This window comes from Cheilinus undulatus, linkage group 3, assembly GCF_018320785.1.
Source record: "Cheilinus undulatus linkage group 3, ASM1832078v1, whole genome shotgun sequence".
Lineage (NCBI taxonomy): Eukaryota > Metazoa > Chordata > Actinopteri > Labriformes > Labridae > Cheilinus > Cheilinus undulatus.
Window position 1 is genome coordinate 52,192,078 of NC_054867.1, and position 15,274 is coordinate 52,207,351.

The following is a 15,274-nucleotide window of genomic DNA, read 5'->3' on the forward strand; positions in this document are numbered from 1 at the left end:
TCCATCCACAAAGAGAGAGGCGGGTGATGCACACTTAAGAAGGACAAGCTGCAGAATCAAGGACCTCAAAGGCTCATTCACAACTGGAAACTAGCAGAAAAATGCCTGTCAGGCTGAAAGTTCACATCCCTCAGTGTGATCAAGAAAAGTTGTAGCATAAGGAGCTGAATATCCATAGCTTCTTCAGGATGTTGTTTCTGTTTTTATGATAGATTTCTGTAGTTATAAAAGAATAAAGGCTGTTAAAGAAATGCTGAGGATAGTGAAATACAAAGAATGACACATGACAAACAATTTAACCACTCTTCAGAAGAGAAGAAATAGTCAAATGACAGACTAACCCATGATAGAAATAAACAAAGACAGAGAGCTAAAATAAGACAGAAGTGACAGAGGAAAAAATCAACGTGCAAATCAGCAGGTTTCTGGCGTTGTTGGCTGGCTGTCGGCGGGTTTGAAATGCAAATTAACCCCAAATCTGTTCCCCGGCTCTTCTTCTGTAGAATCACAGCTTTCTGCCGTGCCAGCCTCCCTACCTGTCAGTCGGCTCATAATTCACTCTCCCACATCTCCCTCTGCTCTGCCTCTTTCATATTCCCTTTTCTGTCACTTTAGTTTGATGGCTTCAGGACGCCAAATCTGAATCACACACAGAGCCTTTGTTTTAAAGTCTCGTGTTAAGAAAGATCTTCAACACAAGCAGATGTAATCAAACTTAGTTATGCTTTGTGCAGTGATTTACCGCTATAGCTTAATGTCAAACTTACACTCCATCAGCTGAAAACTCCTAAATGGGACGTGACACTTGATATGATACTAGTGAAAATGAGAAACACAGACCTGGTTTAATACCATACCAGACAGGCCTCTATGGGGTTGGTGCTGATCCCTGATGTCACTGGGCAGGAGGCAGCCACTTACAGGGCTGACCCAGGCTCACATCTATGGGCAATTTAGAGTCTTCAATTAACTAAATGAGCATCTTTGGACAATAGGAGAAAGTGAGAATACCTGGGGAGAACCCTCTTGTTATTTAAAGGTCACATATTTAACTCCTTTAAGACACATTTATATTGGTCTCAGAGGTCTCCAAATGGCCTTTTTTAGAGTTTCTCCATGCAGAAATCACTACCTGCCCCCCAAGTGGAGTTCTGCTCTGATGCATGACATCATCTGCAATGTTAAGGTTTTCTCTGGCTTGAAAGCATGTTGGAAATACACTACATTGCCAAAAGTATTGGCTCACCTGCCTTGACTCAAAAATAAACCTAAGTGACATCCCATTCTTAATCCATAGGGTTTAATATGATGTCGGTCCACCCTTTGCAGCTATAACAGCTTCAACTCCTCTGGGAAGGCTTTCCACAAGGTTTAGGAGTGTGTTTATGGGAATTTTTGACCATTCTTCCAGAAGCGCATTTGTGAGGTCACACACTGATGTTGGACGAGAAGACCTGGCTCTCAGTCCCTGCTCTAATTCACCCCAAAGGTGTTCTATCGGGTTGAGGTCAGGACTCTGTGCAGGCCAGTCAAGTTCATCCACACCAAACTCTCTCATCCATGTCTTTATGGACCTTGCTTTGTGCACTGGTGTACAGTCATGTTGGAACAGGAAGGGGCCATCCCCAAACTTTTCCCACAAAGTTGGGAGCATGGAATTGTCCAAAATCTCTTGGTATGCTGAAGACTTCAGAGTTCCTTTCACTGGAACTAAGGGGCCAAGCCCAGCTCCTGAAAAACAACCCCACACCATAATCCCCCCTCCATCAAACTTTACACTTGGCACAATGCAGTCAGACAAGTACCGTTCTCCTGGCAACTGCCAAACCCAGACTCGTCCATCAGATTGCCAGATGGAGAAGCGTGAGTCATTACTTCAGAGAATGCATCTCCACTGCTCTAGAGTCCAGTGGCGGCGTGCTTTACACCACTGCATCCGACACTTTGCATTGCACTTGGTGATGTATTGCTTGGATGCAGCTGCCCGGCCATGGAAACCCATTCCATGAAGCTCTCTATGCATTGTTCTTGAGCTAATCTGAAGGTCACATGAAGTTTGGAGGTCTGTAGCCACTGACTCTGCAGAAAGTTGGCGACCTCTGCACACTATGCGCCCCAGCAGCCGCTGACCCCGCTCCATCATTTTTCGTGGCCTACCACTTTGTGTCTGAGTTGCTGTCGTTCCCAATTGCTTCCACTTTGTTATAATACCACTGACAGCTGACTGTGGAATATTTAGGAGCAAGGAAATTTCATACACCTGAGGAAATGGAAGTGATCGGAACACCTGATTTCAATTACATGGATGGGTGACTGAATACTTTTGGCAATAAAGTGTACTTGTCTTAATGTTAGAATGTGCATAATATAGAGGTAGTTATATTCTCTTAAAATAGACATTTCAGTGCAAAGCAATCTACATACTGTTGCTTCAAAAGGTGTAACATTACCAACCATTTTGACATCCTCTTGTTTGGATCTTTATTTAAAAACTTTTCCAAACAAGCTCATATCCATGTTCTAGCACTAATGGCTCAGACAGACTCTCTTTAAAAATGTCTTTGGTCGTTTTTCCCTCTCATCCGTCTCTTACTAATTTATTTTCCACTAAATATGACTCCCTCTTTTCTCAGTTTTAACCCGGTCTTGACATAATGAGGCCAGCGTAGAGACAGTGTGAAGCCTCCGACTCTCTTTCTCTTTGTCCCTCTTTCTTTTATCGTCTTCCTCTTTTGACTTCTGTTAGTTCTGTATTTTTTCCTGCGGACTCATTGTTGTCACTGACAGCTAACTAAGGATGGTGAGAAAGGCCAAACAACAGTTTTTGAAAAGGTTTCTGAAGTGTCATCCCAGCCTTTATCTGCCTCATAGCAGCGAACAATACAGGCACTTTTCACTGTGATGGGTTTTTTTTACCCCAACATGTAACACTACCTGTCATTACTCTATGATTCTTCTCTCTCTTTTTCTTTTCAGTGTTGCTGCCTCTTGTTCTCCCTCTCCTTCCTTTTCTGAAGCCTATTTTTTTTTCTTCTGTAACATCTCTGTCATTTGTTCCACCTCTCAAAACTCCTGCTTCTGTCAGTCTGCAGGTTGATGGAGGCAGAAAGCAGTGGTTTTCTTTTTTATTCCTTACTTTCTATTTTACTCATCCAACAAGCTGTTCCAGGTTTTTTTTCCATCCATGTCCTCTGATCTTATTTCCAAAATTTCCCTCCTGATATGCAGAATTCTCTATGGTAAAAGCTTCCCTTTCCATTTAGGGGTTGCTGGTTTGAGAAAATAGTTTAAATGATAAAATAATGCTTGTTGGTCAGTCAGGTTATTTCAGTACACCATGCTGTTTTCTGCCCCTCATTAAGGTCACTAAGGTCAAATAGGGGGCAGAGAGTGAAAATGCTGGTTAGGAATCAATGAAAATCTTGAAAATTAAGTGCGTTAAAGCTCTGGCGGATCTGCATGCTGCAGTTATCACCAGATGATTTCTACATACATCTGCTATGATCCCAACACTTTACAAAAGAGATTTTTAGCCTGTCGTACCTGGTGGGGAGGTGATCAGTATCTCTAATGACTTGAAGGGAATGAAGGGAGACGAGTCTTAAAATGAGGTGAGAGGAAAACTGCGCCATTTTAACCACTTTTCACCCTCATTCTGTAATGCAGGGGTTCTCAACCTTTTCAGCCAGCGACCTCCAATATAAAAGTGCCAGAGACTGGGACCCTCACTGTAACTGAAGGTGGCTGAACACAGCCATGCACATCCTAGAATAGTCACGTGCAGACAAGGCCGCCCATAAGGGGTAATAAAGGGGAGAGCTTTCTGGCACCCAGCCAAACTGGGGGCCCATGGAGGTCAACAAAACCATGGTCCATTGTAAAGTTAAGCTGTGAAATCCTTATTTTATATTTAATCTGAAAAAAATAACCACTCTTATCAATGACATGTTTTTTGTTTTGTTTTTTTTGCTGATAAAACACTCCAGTATTACATTTTTGCATGTCTAAAAATGTCTCTGTTTCAGCCCTGCTGTTTCTGTGTCTGTAGCTTTAAATGTTAATGAGCTGTCTCCACCCCTCTCAGGAAATGGATGTGACTTAATAGATGTGACTCTTCTGATCCCCCTCTCAGAGGATCAGGAGAGGAGGGCAGAACTTTCTTCCAAAAAGGAGGGCCAACCGAACTTGGGGGCGGGGCTAACTCCTCACATGACATCATGAGGGGAAAATCTGAGAACGGCTTGTTTCAGCACACATTTTCTGAAAGATTCTTCTGATTCTTGGGGGGATCATGGACAGCCCAGGGGGCACATATTTATGCTAGAAAAAGCATGAAAAAGAGTATTTTGCATAATATGTGACCTTTAATGTGTTCACCTCGACAAAGTCTCCTCCCTGAATGAAGGAAAATTTAAGAAAGCAACAGTAAAACTCACATCCTGCTCATGTGTAATTATGCCAGGTAGATAAAAATGCAACTGGGAGTCTGTCCTGGTTATGGCTTATTATTAGCAAAGTCAAAGTTATATTTACCAACATTTTTTTACACATTATGTATTCTTAAGTCATACAGAGGTGGAATTGTTTCCTGATCTCTAGAAAGTCTGAGCTTCAAAAAAATCTGCAGCGCACTTCCATCACGTCTCCCAGCCAGTTGGCTAATCTTTACTCTATTGATGCTGTTACCAACCTCTTCAGATGCTTAATGCAAAAGATCAGACTAGATTGGGTTAGAGATACTTTATTGATCCCTAAGGAAATTCCATAAGGCCAAATTACATGGAAATAGATGTTTTCCCCAAGTATCTGCATAATGACTCAGCGTCTCCACGTACAATAAGGGTGAGCATTAAAGCTGTGCCTGTTAAATTATTATCAAAGTTTTAGAGGATGCACTTTATTGTGGAGCTTTAAAAAGCACCACAGAGTTTGGCAGCACAGAGACAGACCAGTATTCAAACAAAGCAGTACCGCCAACTAACAAATAACAGCTAATTAACTGTGATTTCTAACATGTGACACATCTGTGTGATCTTGTCTAATACGAGCATGGATAAGTGCTTTAAAGATAGCTTATTTTAATCAGGGATCATGGAGCAGGAGTATCATCACATCCAGGCGTGCCATACGTTTCCTTGTGGGTGTGTTTCAACGAAGCCAATTTATTTTCCAGGTCTGTATCTTTCTCTCTCAGTTATAAAGAAAAAACAGTGAAGGAGTTCAAGTATCTTGGGGTCTTGTTCATAAGTGAGGGGAAAAGGAAGCGTGAGATTGACAGGTTGATTGACACAGCATCAGCAGTTCTGCAGGCGTTGTGCCGGATCGTTGTGGTGAAGAGGAAGCAGAGGCAAAGCTCGCAATTTACCGGTCGATCTACCTCCCACCCCTCACCTATGGTCATGAACTCTGGGTAATGACTGAAAGAATGCGGAATCACGGATACAACAGCCGAAATGAATTTTCTACAGAGGGACAGCCTTAGAGGTAGGGTGAAGAGTTCAGACAGAGGGGGCTAGGACTAGAGCCGCTGCTCCTTCACACTGAAAGAAGCCAGTTGAGGTGGTTTGGGCATCTGATCAGGATGCCACTTGGTTGCCTCTACATGGAGGTATTCTGGGCACGTCCGCCTGGGAGGAGAGCTTGGGGAAGACTCAGAATGCGCTGGAGGGATTACATATCCTGTCTGGTCTGGGAACGCCTCAGGATCCCCAAGAATGAGTTGGAAAGTGTTGCTGGTGAAAAGGTGGAATTGCTGAACCTGCTACCCTCATGACCTGGCCCCAGGTAAGCAGAAGAAGATGGATGGATGGAACCAGACTCATAAGCCTGGTGTAGTTTTCACCTTTTAGCATGAGTCTGAGAGGAATTCTGAAACCGTCAGTCGGATATGTAAACAAGAATGTGCCCCAAACTCTGAATTCTGACTCATAAAGTTGGAGCAACAACCTGTACCCCCAGTTACAAACTCCTAATGAATGGAAAGCATTCAACTCAGCTGCTCTCAGCTCCCACATGCGAGGTAAATGGAACACAGCATGAGCGTATGTGTTATACAGGGGAAAGAATGTAATGGGGATTTTCTATGGCACCAGTTTCGAACCAGTACACACAAGAGGTCCTCTGAGAGGTATCAAGGACAACTGGAGCAACAGTGTGGCGTGCAAATAGAGACAGACACAAGGACAGAAGGAAGGACCTGTCAGATGAGGATACAGACCAGTGATCTTCTTACTATGAGGCCATAACTGCAACCGCTTCAGTGCACCTTCTTGTCTCAGTGCTACTTTGTCCCTTGTTTTTCCTTTAGAGCTCTCATTGTCTCTATTAGACTTCCACTATCACTCTCTGGTTCACCTTCTCTGTACTTCCAAGCAAATGTCAGAGAGAACACACCCCAGCAGTGAACAAACGGTGCCACTGATTTACTTTAAAAAATAAATGCAGCTTCTGTTGTTTGTTCCCAGAATGTGACCTGCAGCCAGTTTTCACCAGCTCGGCCAAAAATCGTAGAAACTGAACGTCCTGCTGCAGCTTGTTCCTGACAGATGGATGCAATTTTGATGCTGGCACGCCCTGATACCCCGCCGTCATCTCTCTCAATCAGACGTCAGACATCGATAGGATGTTGGAACAGAAGTGATAATTCAGCCAAAAACCACATCAGTGAGTTATTTCAGTGTTCTATCCAACCGTCTTTGATTAGATGATGAGTCTGATGGCTGTGATCAAATCTGTGCTTGTTCACCGTTTCACACAGAGAGGCTGGGAAAGTTTGGCTGTAGACAGAACATTTTATTTTAATGTGTTTGTCATTGCTGAAGGAGACTGAACTGCACTGATTGGTTAGATGAGCATCATTCAGGCATGAATTTAAAATTAAATAAGCTTGTGTATTTTCAATTAAAAAATATTTTTATGGTTTATTGAGTACAGAGTGAGCAATCTCGCCATCAAAAGTATGATTGATGTCTCTTCTGCGGTGTATGATCATCATAGAGACATCCTATGTCCATGTCAGAAACCAGGATTTGTCCCGATCCTGATTTTGAGAAATGCAGTTTTGCAACATGCAGAACGAGAACCCCAAGCCAGGTTTTGCTTTTGGGCTGCCTGTATTTCCTATGATAAACTGCCTATAAAATCTCAACCCTCTAAACCGCAATCAAGTTACAGGCATCTGTTTATTCAGGACAACCTAGACTAGGAGAATATGTGTGCTGCAAGGATGTCGGATGCATGTGTCAAAGGTTATATGGCCAAAATGGCCAATGCGGAAGTGCAAAAAAAATGGAGTACGGCGAGTGTCCACTTCAGGCTGGCTGCAGGAACACCAGAAGTCCCATACACAACACGTGAAAAAAAAGAAGCTGTTTTTAACACATGAAATAACTAGTTTACAACCTGGTTCAAAAAACCAACCACGTCTCATTGGCTATTGTCTTCATGTCCTCTCACTGTTAGGGGCTGTCTTCTGCAGTTTCTAAATTTGTGCACATGCTCTGTTCAGCAAAACATGACGTGACGATGGAACAGCCAGCCATTTGTTGTCACAGCTCAGTCACAATGCATTCTGGGATATAAATAGGCAATATAGTGGCAGGCTAACATCAGAAACAATCAAAAAATGGATTATACATGGACAAAAGACGTTCAATATTAGAGTTACAGGTGTGGATTTAATCTTTAAGGACCCTGGAAAGTCAGTCAAGTTCCAGGCTTGCTAGAAAATGTTCCGTAAGAGCTACGAAGGCGAGGACAGAGTCATTAAAATGAAACAACTGAGAGCTTCCAGAGGACAAAACAAGTAGTGCCTATGATTTACTGTTACAAAAGTTATTTAACTTTCACCAACAAGTTTCTCTTCTTAGAAATAAGTTTCACTTTGGCTCCTGACACCCGTCTGCTACATAGTTGGAGGGAAAGGGAAAATTGCTCTCGCAGTATATGCTGATTGAACCCGTGTGAGAGATGAATTGGTGTCTATGTCCATAATCCTTACAGCACAGTTTTGTGACTATTCTAAACTGCCTTGAGACCATGTTGACAACGCTGATAACAGCCTATTGAGCTGTCAGCGGCGGAGATTTCACCGCAGCTATTGTTAGAAAACAGTGAGACGTTGTGCTAATTGGTGCCCTGTTTGACGCTGGAGTGAAGTGTTGCAAAGATGACACTGACTTTCAGGTAGTTTATAGAAATCCTAAAAGTAAGAAGTGCAGCGTCTCTGCCTCATGGATGGCACAGTTTGTGCTGGTTCTCTTATATTTTATTCAACCACAAATCAATAACACAAGCTGCTTCTTCTCATGTTTGTCAGTTTTGTCTCAAAGCCTGAAGCTCTGCGGGGATCAGAGGAATCTGAGGGGGATGTGCTCGCTTTTTCGGTTTTAGTTCAATAATACATCTTGTTGGAAAAATGTGTGGTTCTTGGAAATGTTAGTCATGTAAGTACACTTCCTCCACATCCAAATGCCTTCTATACTCAACTCATGGTCACTTATCCCCCTTTCTTTAATAACAACAAACTGGAAAAACTTGAACAGTCCACGGGACTACAACTTTATTGATCCATCACATATCTACGGCATCGATGGAGAGATCTGACCCATCCTAGATGGAATGATTTTGTTTGTATTTCTCTAACAAACTTTTTAAATTACACTAACGAGATGCTATTGACATCATCTTTCCTGAAGTTGGCATTCACAGCAAAGTTCTTATGGAGAACAGCTGCTTCTCTGACCTTGTTTAACGCCACAGCCTGCTTCTTCGAATCATCATAGACTTAAAACAAGCGAGCCATCTTTAAACACATATTTAACCAGCTGTTTAAGCCTTTATTATATAAGCTGCTGCAGTGCTTGGCTGAAGACGAACCGAGTCTATCCATTGCAGCTCACAGCTTGTGTTAAAGCCCCACTCAAACTGACAGAGACGCTTTGCAAAGCGAGCACACTCACTGCATGCTGCTGTTATTAAACCTGAAGGGAATAGAACGCAGTTCAGCTGTAATTGCTGTGCTCTATGTTGTTTGCACTGACACAAACCTGGTATGCCTTGCTTGATTCTTCACTGCTCTTTAGTGCCAGAGTAAAACATGCTGATCCGACTCTTTTTATGTAGATCTGGATCAGTCATTCATCCAACGCCTTCAGCTCATTCATCTACCAAGATCTACAACTGCTTCTAAATGTTTCAAATCAATGTTGAAGACCCATCTCTTTGCTTATTTTCTAGAAAAGAACAGAACAATCCCAGGAGATTTGCTCCCTTTTGAATATTAATATAGATCGTGAGTCTTTCCTGCATAGATGCACAGTGAAGTTGGTGTGAATTTGGAAATGTAAAAATAAGAAAAACAACTTTAGTAGGTCAAGTTTTTGGCTCTATATTTATATTCAAAAGCTGGTATCAGAGATGCGAGGTTACTCAAGGTCCAATCTTGTCTATAAATGCAATTCAAAATAGAATCTGTCAAATGTCTGTGCTGTTGTGCATCTTTTTTTCTTTTTTTTTTTTTTGTATTTCTGGTGTAAACAAACATATTTTTGTTCATTTATTCCAGTTTTGCTCCCAATCTGCCCATCCACACATGTCAGATCTTCGCTTTTTTTACATCTTCTGTTTCTATTTCTCAAACTCATCCTCAGAGCAAATTTCTTGATTTCCATACAGGTTGTCTTGCTTGACAAACTCGATTTCTGTCCCTGTGAAGTAAAGTACTGTGTTTCTGACTTAGACAAGTGATGTAGTGCTTGTAGTCTGCAGTGATGTGATCCTGATGATGCAGTAAAGTCAGATGGGTAACAGGCAGTGAAGAAGAGCAGTTAGGAAATGGGGGAAAGTTAGTACCGTAGAGGTCTAGGTGGACCTGCACGCTGCAGTAATGATCAGATAATTTCTATGATTCTCACACGTCAAGTCAAATGAAGGGAGAGAAGAATCTAGGAGACTTGTACTGAGCTAGGAGACTAACTGTTCTGCCCTCTAAGGGCACTTAAGGTCATTATAACAGTTAAGCTGTGTCTTTTTGTTTGACTTTTTTGGCCTTTCACGGCTACTGTAGTTTGGTTCAGGGAGAAGCAGGAGAACCCGGCCAAGATTTTTTTTTTTTTTTTTTGGAAATAGGATGACAGGTGTCGCAAAGGACCACAGGCCGGATTCAAACCAGGGCTGCCCGCATACATGGGTAGCGTGTTAGACCGCTAGACCAGCTAACAGTTTTAAGTTCACTTTTAAAGAGTGTTGGAAACATATGCCTGTAAGTATGGTGATCTTTGACTATTTATGAGGCTGTGTGTTGAAAATGTGTGATTTAAGTTTATGTTTTTATCGTTAGAAAATTACCACGATCACGATGCTAACTTCCGTTAGCCCGTAAATAGGATTTTCCATTATGTGTTAGCATTAAGCTAATGGACCTTTTTCAACTTTGTGTGAGAAGATTGCAGATGGTATGCTAGCTTTACAGAGCATCAAGTTAAGACATGTGATATAGTTTGCTTACAGTGAAAATTTTATTTTAAGTCTGTATAGTGACAAATTATAATCTCTGCTATTTTACAGTTTTACAAAGAAAGTGCCTTTGTGTCTGAGGTCTAAAAAAACAGTCAAACCAAGAAGAAACGGCCTCTCATTTCACAAAGAAATGTTTATCTATCTGACAAACTAAACTGGAACGTTCAGGGAGGGCAGAATAATATCTGTACCTCTTTAACGGCTTTTCTCCCTCATTTTGTGCTTAAAATGTTAAACGCTGATGAATTATTAAGAAAAAACCTTGTGGGTTAAGTGACTTATGATATGTTCTTTAAACCACTCACAACATATGTAAGTGTTTCATCCTCTAATGAATTATCAACGCTGCACAGCAGCACAGCTACAAATCCTTACAAAATGTGTGCTTACTTCTTTATTCAGTCAAACCAGGCTACAAACAGCCATGGATCACTGGGCCACCTTTTCCCTCTTTCTTTGTTTTCTCTGTGGGTCATGAACCTGAAACAACTTTACACATCTTTGGTTCAGACCAACTAGTAAGTAAAGAAAAAAAACAAAAAACTGAATATTTGACATTCTTTTTGAAATTTTTCTGATTCTTGCTAAATCTGCGAGTCACATGCATTTTGATCTGCACAAAACTCTCACGTCAGGCATGACCTGACCTGACCTTTCACCCCCTCTCATTTTTTTAAATCAATGAATTAGAATACACACAAGTGGGAAATGAGGAACTCTGCAGTGAAATACAAAACGAAATACAGTCACAGTTGATGAAATTCAAATTGACAAACTTTAACTACTAGTGACAAATATGGTGCTGGATCCAATTAAATAAGTGCCCATTCCAATCCTGGTAGTGCCGAATCATTTTCAATCAGTGTTCAGTGTCCACATGTCATAAACTCCAAACTTTACAATCCTGTGGCAGTTTTCCAATCTGTAGAGAAACTGCAAAAAAATCCCACATGAAAATACAAATTCAGTTCTTTAGCGCATAGAATTTTGTATTTAAACTTGGAGACATGTTGTGCTTTTTCAAGCTTAACCTTAATGTCCACACTGTCACAATTTAGTACATAAAGTTTATGAACTTTTTTAGTTTCCTGTGTATCTGGACACATTTAACTGCTCATACCTGCTTCTCAATGTGTTTCAAACACACCTCAAACATTTGATTTTATGTAAGCCTCGTAGGACTCTGTCTCATAAAAACCATCCATTGCATGTGAGTGCAGTTCTTTCTGCAGACTGGAGTGCAATTCTCCACATTTCCTCTCGTCTTGTAAAGTGCAGTGCAATTTTTTATGCTGACAGCCCTCAGGATGAGAAAGGGAGCTTTGTGTTGAACATTGCATTCACAGCTGCATATTTGTTAATATTAACATCAGCTGCTTTTGCAGTGAAGACATCAGGGTGCTGGAGTTGTGGTGTTTCTTGCATACTACACTTTTGTCTTACAAACTGCAAAGTCTCTGTCAAGTTTGTTTGCCCCTTTAATGTTGTTGAAGCTGAAATATCACGCTTTAGATTTAGACGTGGCTGTGGCATCTGTCTGTGGACTTTCCTTTGTGCTGCCATCTGTCATTTTAACTGTAAACTTCATCATTTCTGCCTTTTAACTTCCATCCAAGTTTCACTCATTCAAGTGCTGAGTAGGGCTGCATGATTTGCAAAAATATTTTAATTGCAATTTTTTTCCCCCTCAGTAATGTGACTGCAAGTTGATATGCGATCATTATAGGTTCCTCATATCATGTATGAAATCCTTCAGAAGCAATTCATTCATAGTAGCATGAATCTGAATAGGAGGGAACAAGCTTTAAGCTATAAAGGAGAAGGCTGGGGTGGAGGAGGTGAAGATTCAGCAGCAGCGTGATGCATCAGCATTAATGCAAGCTATCTCTTGTCATTTTTAATTTAAATGGACTGCTGTGTTGACAGGAAGAGCTGTGATTGGCTGTGGGAGCTGGGAGGCAATAATCTGGGTCAGCTGACTATCAGCCAATTATGGCTAGGGGTATGACATGAACTAGTGCTAGGCTTCATCAATATTAGCATGAACTAGGGCAGAACGATAAGAAAAATATATTTAATGGCAATTATTGTTGCTCATATTGCAAATTTGATATTAACTGCTTTATTGAATGGGGATTTTTGTTTTTATGTCACTCATTTTAATTAAGAAAATGTACATAAAACATGAAAAAGGACAATTTTTGTGGAGTATTTAAAAAAACACTTGAATTTTTGCAAAATGTGCCTAAAATCTCTGCAGCTACAAAACCATGAATGTATTAAACTGGTGTTTTGACACAGGTCAAGTTAAAGCAATATTGCAACGTCTGCGATTTGTTAATTGCAGTATGCCATATTGCAGTTTATTCTCATTTGCGATGAATTGCCCAGCCCTAGTATAGTGTTGAGCCATAAAGTAGCAACGCAGGACGACAAAACAGCAGCGGAATCTGTTTAGGTAAGCATATTTTATGAATTAACGTATTGATATTTAGCGCTAGCATCAATTCTCATATTGTACGTGGAATGATGATTATCACCGTATTGATTTTTTTGTCCCGCCTCTGATCTCGATTCAGTCAAAAACATGATTTCACCTCCCTTATTCCTCCAAGGAGCTCACAAGGAGCACTGCAACACAAATCTAGTACAAGTAATCAAATAAAAAGAGATTTTTAAAAGAAAAGATTTAATTTATTGGAATGAAGCAGAAAGTGAAAATGTTTTAAGAGCTGTTTTAAAGAATTAACAGATGTATTAAACCTCAATTCTCTGGCAGTTTGATCAACAGGTAAAGATGCATCACCCTGCTTGGTTCTGGGACCAATTAATGGACCTGTCCCAGAGGACCTAAGGGGCCTGGATGACTCACAAGGATCCAAGAGTTTGTACCCACAGAAAGATTTCTAGATCTGACCCACCAACCATGTGTTTTTAACTAAAACTGACCAGGATTGATCCATTTCCGATCAATCAGGCTTCTCTAATTCTGTTGCACCTTAATGGCCTTGCATGAAGAATACAAACAGTTGTTTTATCCTTATGTTTCTATCATAAATCCTCAACCTTAGGGAAGCATTTTCTCAAAATCCATTGCTCTTTTTTCTCATTATTTTTTTCTTCTACCTCTGCTTTTTTCCCTTCTTTCCGTTTCTCCCCTCTCCTCCCATCTACTCCTCTTCCTCTCCTCCCTCTCTCTCTCTCTCTCCGTTGCTCCTCTCAGCAATGCAGATGTGCTTTCTTTGATTTTGTCACCAGAGATTAATTAGCACTTTATTAGGAGTCCTATTTATACCTCCAGCCGAGAGAGAGAGAGAGAGAGAGAGAGAGAGAGAGAGAGAGAGAGAAAGGAGGTAGGGGAGGGGAGGCTGTGTGGGAGGGAGAGACAGATAGACTGAGGCAGAAATGGAAGCCAACGTGGTGAAAGATGGGAAAAGAGAAGAGGAAAGATGAGACAGATGCGGAGCAAAAAAGACAGAAGCAGCGGTGAGAAAAACAGACACGAACAGAAATGGAAAGAGTCAACAGAGACTGAGGGGAAACAGAAAGAGGCGGTGAAACAATAGGGAGAAAAAATGACAAAGGAAGAGAGAATAAAGGCATCCGGGAAGACGGCTAGAACAACAAGTCCTCCGAACTACTAAACAAAACAGGTCATTAGTTGCACGTAGAAATAAGATGTGAAACTCAGGTGTGCCCGTACATCTTACAGCAGGGAAATGTCGTCAGGATGTAGAATAATCCAAGCAGAAATCTGTCTCCTGGAGAAGCTGCATCACCTCAGGAGAGGTAAAGGTGTTTGAACTTCCAACCACTGTTGTCAGTTTTCACATGAGGCATGCTCGGTGAGTTGGACAGAAAAAGAAGCAAGAGAGAGCGAGATCAATGAATGTGGGTGAAAGGTTCCAAGAGAGCAGCAGAAACGGATGAAAGGGAAGACATTGAAGGTAAAAGAGAACAAGAGAGAATTAAAAATGTACAGGTGGAGAGGAGGTAACGGAACAGGTTCCGTCACAGAGATGACCTCCAGATAGGAGGCAGGATGAGATTTCTGTACAAAAAGCTTTATCAAAGTGACAGTTGTGAGCTGTTGACACAGCCAAGCCTTCAAATTAAACATGCCTGATAAATATGAAACAAAAATGATCAGCCAATTTTTCAAATACACTCCTGATCAAAATTGTTGAAAAATTGCAAGAATTTACATTTGCACTGTTGGATCTTAAGAAGGTTCTAAGTAGAGCTTCAAAATGCAAAAACAAAACAAAACAAACAAACAAACAAAAAAAAAAAACAGAAATGGGAGTGAGAAAAAAAATTGAGTTAGCAATTTATTGAAAAGAACAATTAAAGTGAAATAGGCTGTTCATCAGCTGATCAAAAGTTTAAGAGCACAGCCTTTAAAAGCCAAAATCTGCTCAAAAATGTGGCTTCAATGTCATTTTCCGTCAGGTGTTTTCACTGTCATGACCTCTTGATGGCAAAGGCAAAAAGCTTTCTGTCTTTGGTTGGATTGTTGAGCTGCATAAGCTAGGCCTCTCACGACGCGCCATTGCTGCTGAGGTTGGCTGCAGTGAGACAGTCATTTTGAATTTCTTAAAAGATCCTGAGGGTTATGGAACAAAAAAGTCAAGTGGTAGACCCAAAAAAGTTTCACCGGCGTCGAGCCAGCGGATCCGATTGGCTGTCCGTCAAGACACAGGACGATCCTCAACCCATATTAAGTCCGTTACTGGTGCCGATATATATATCATCA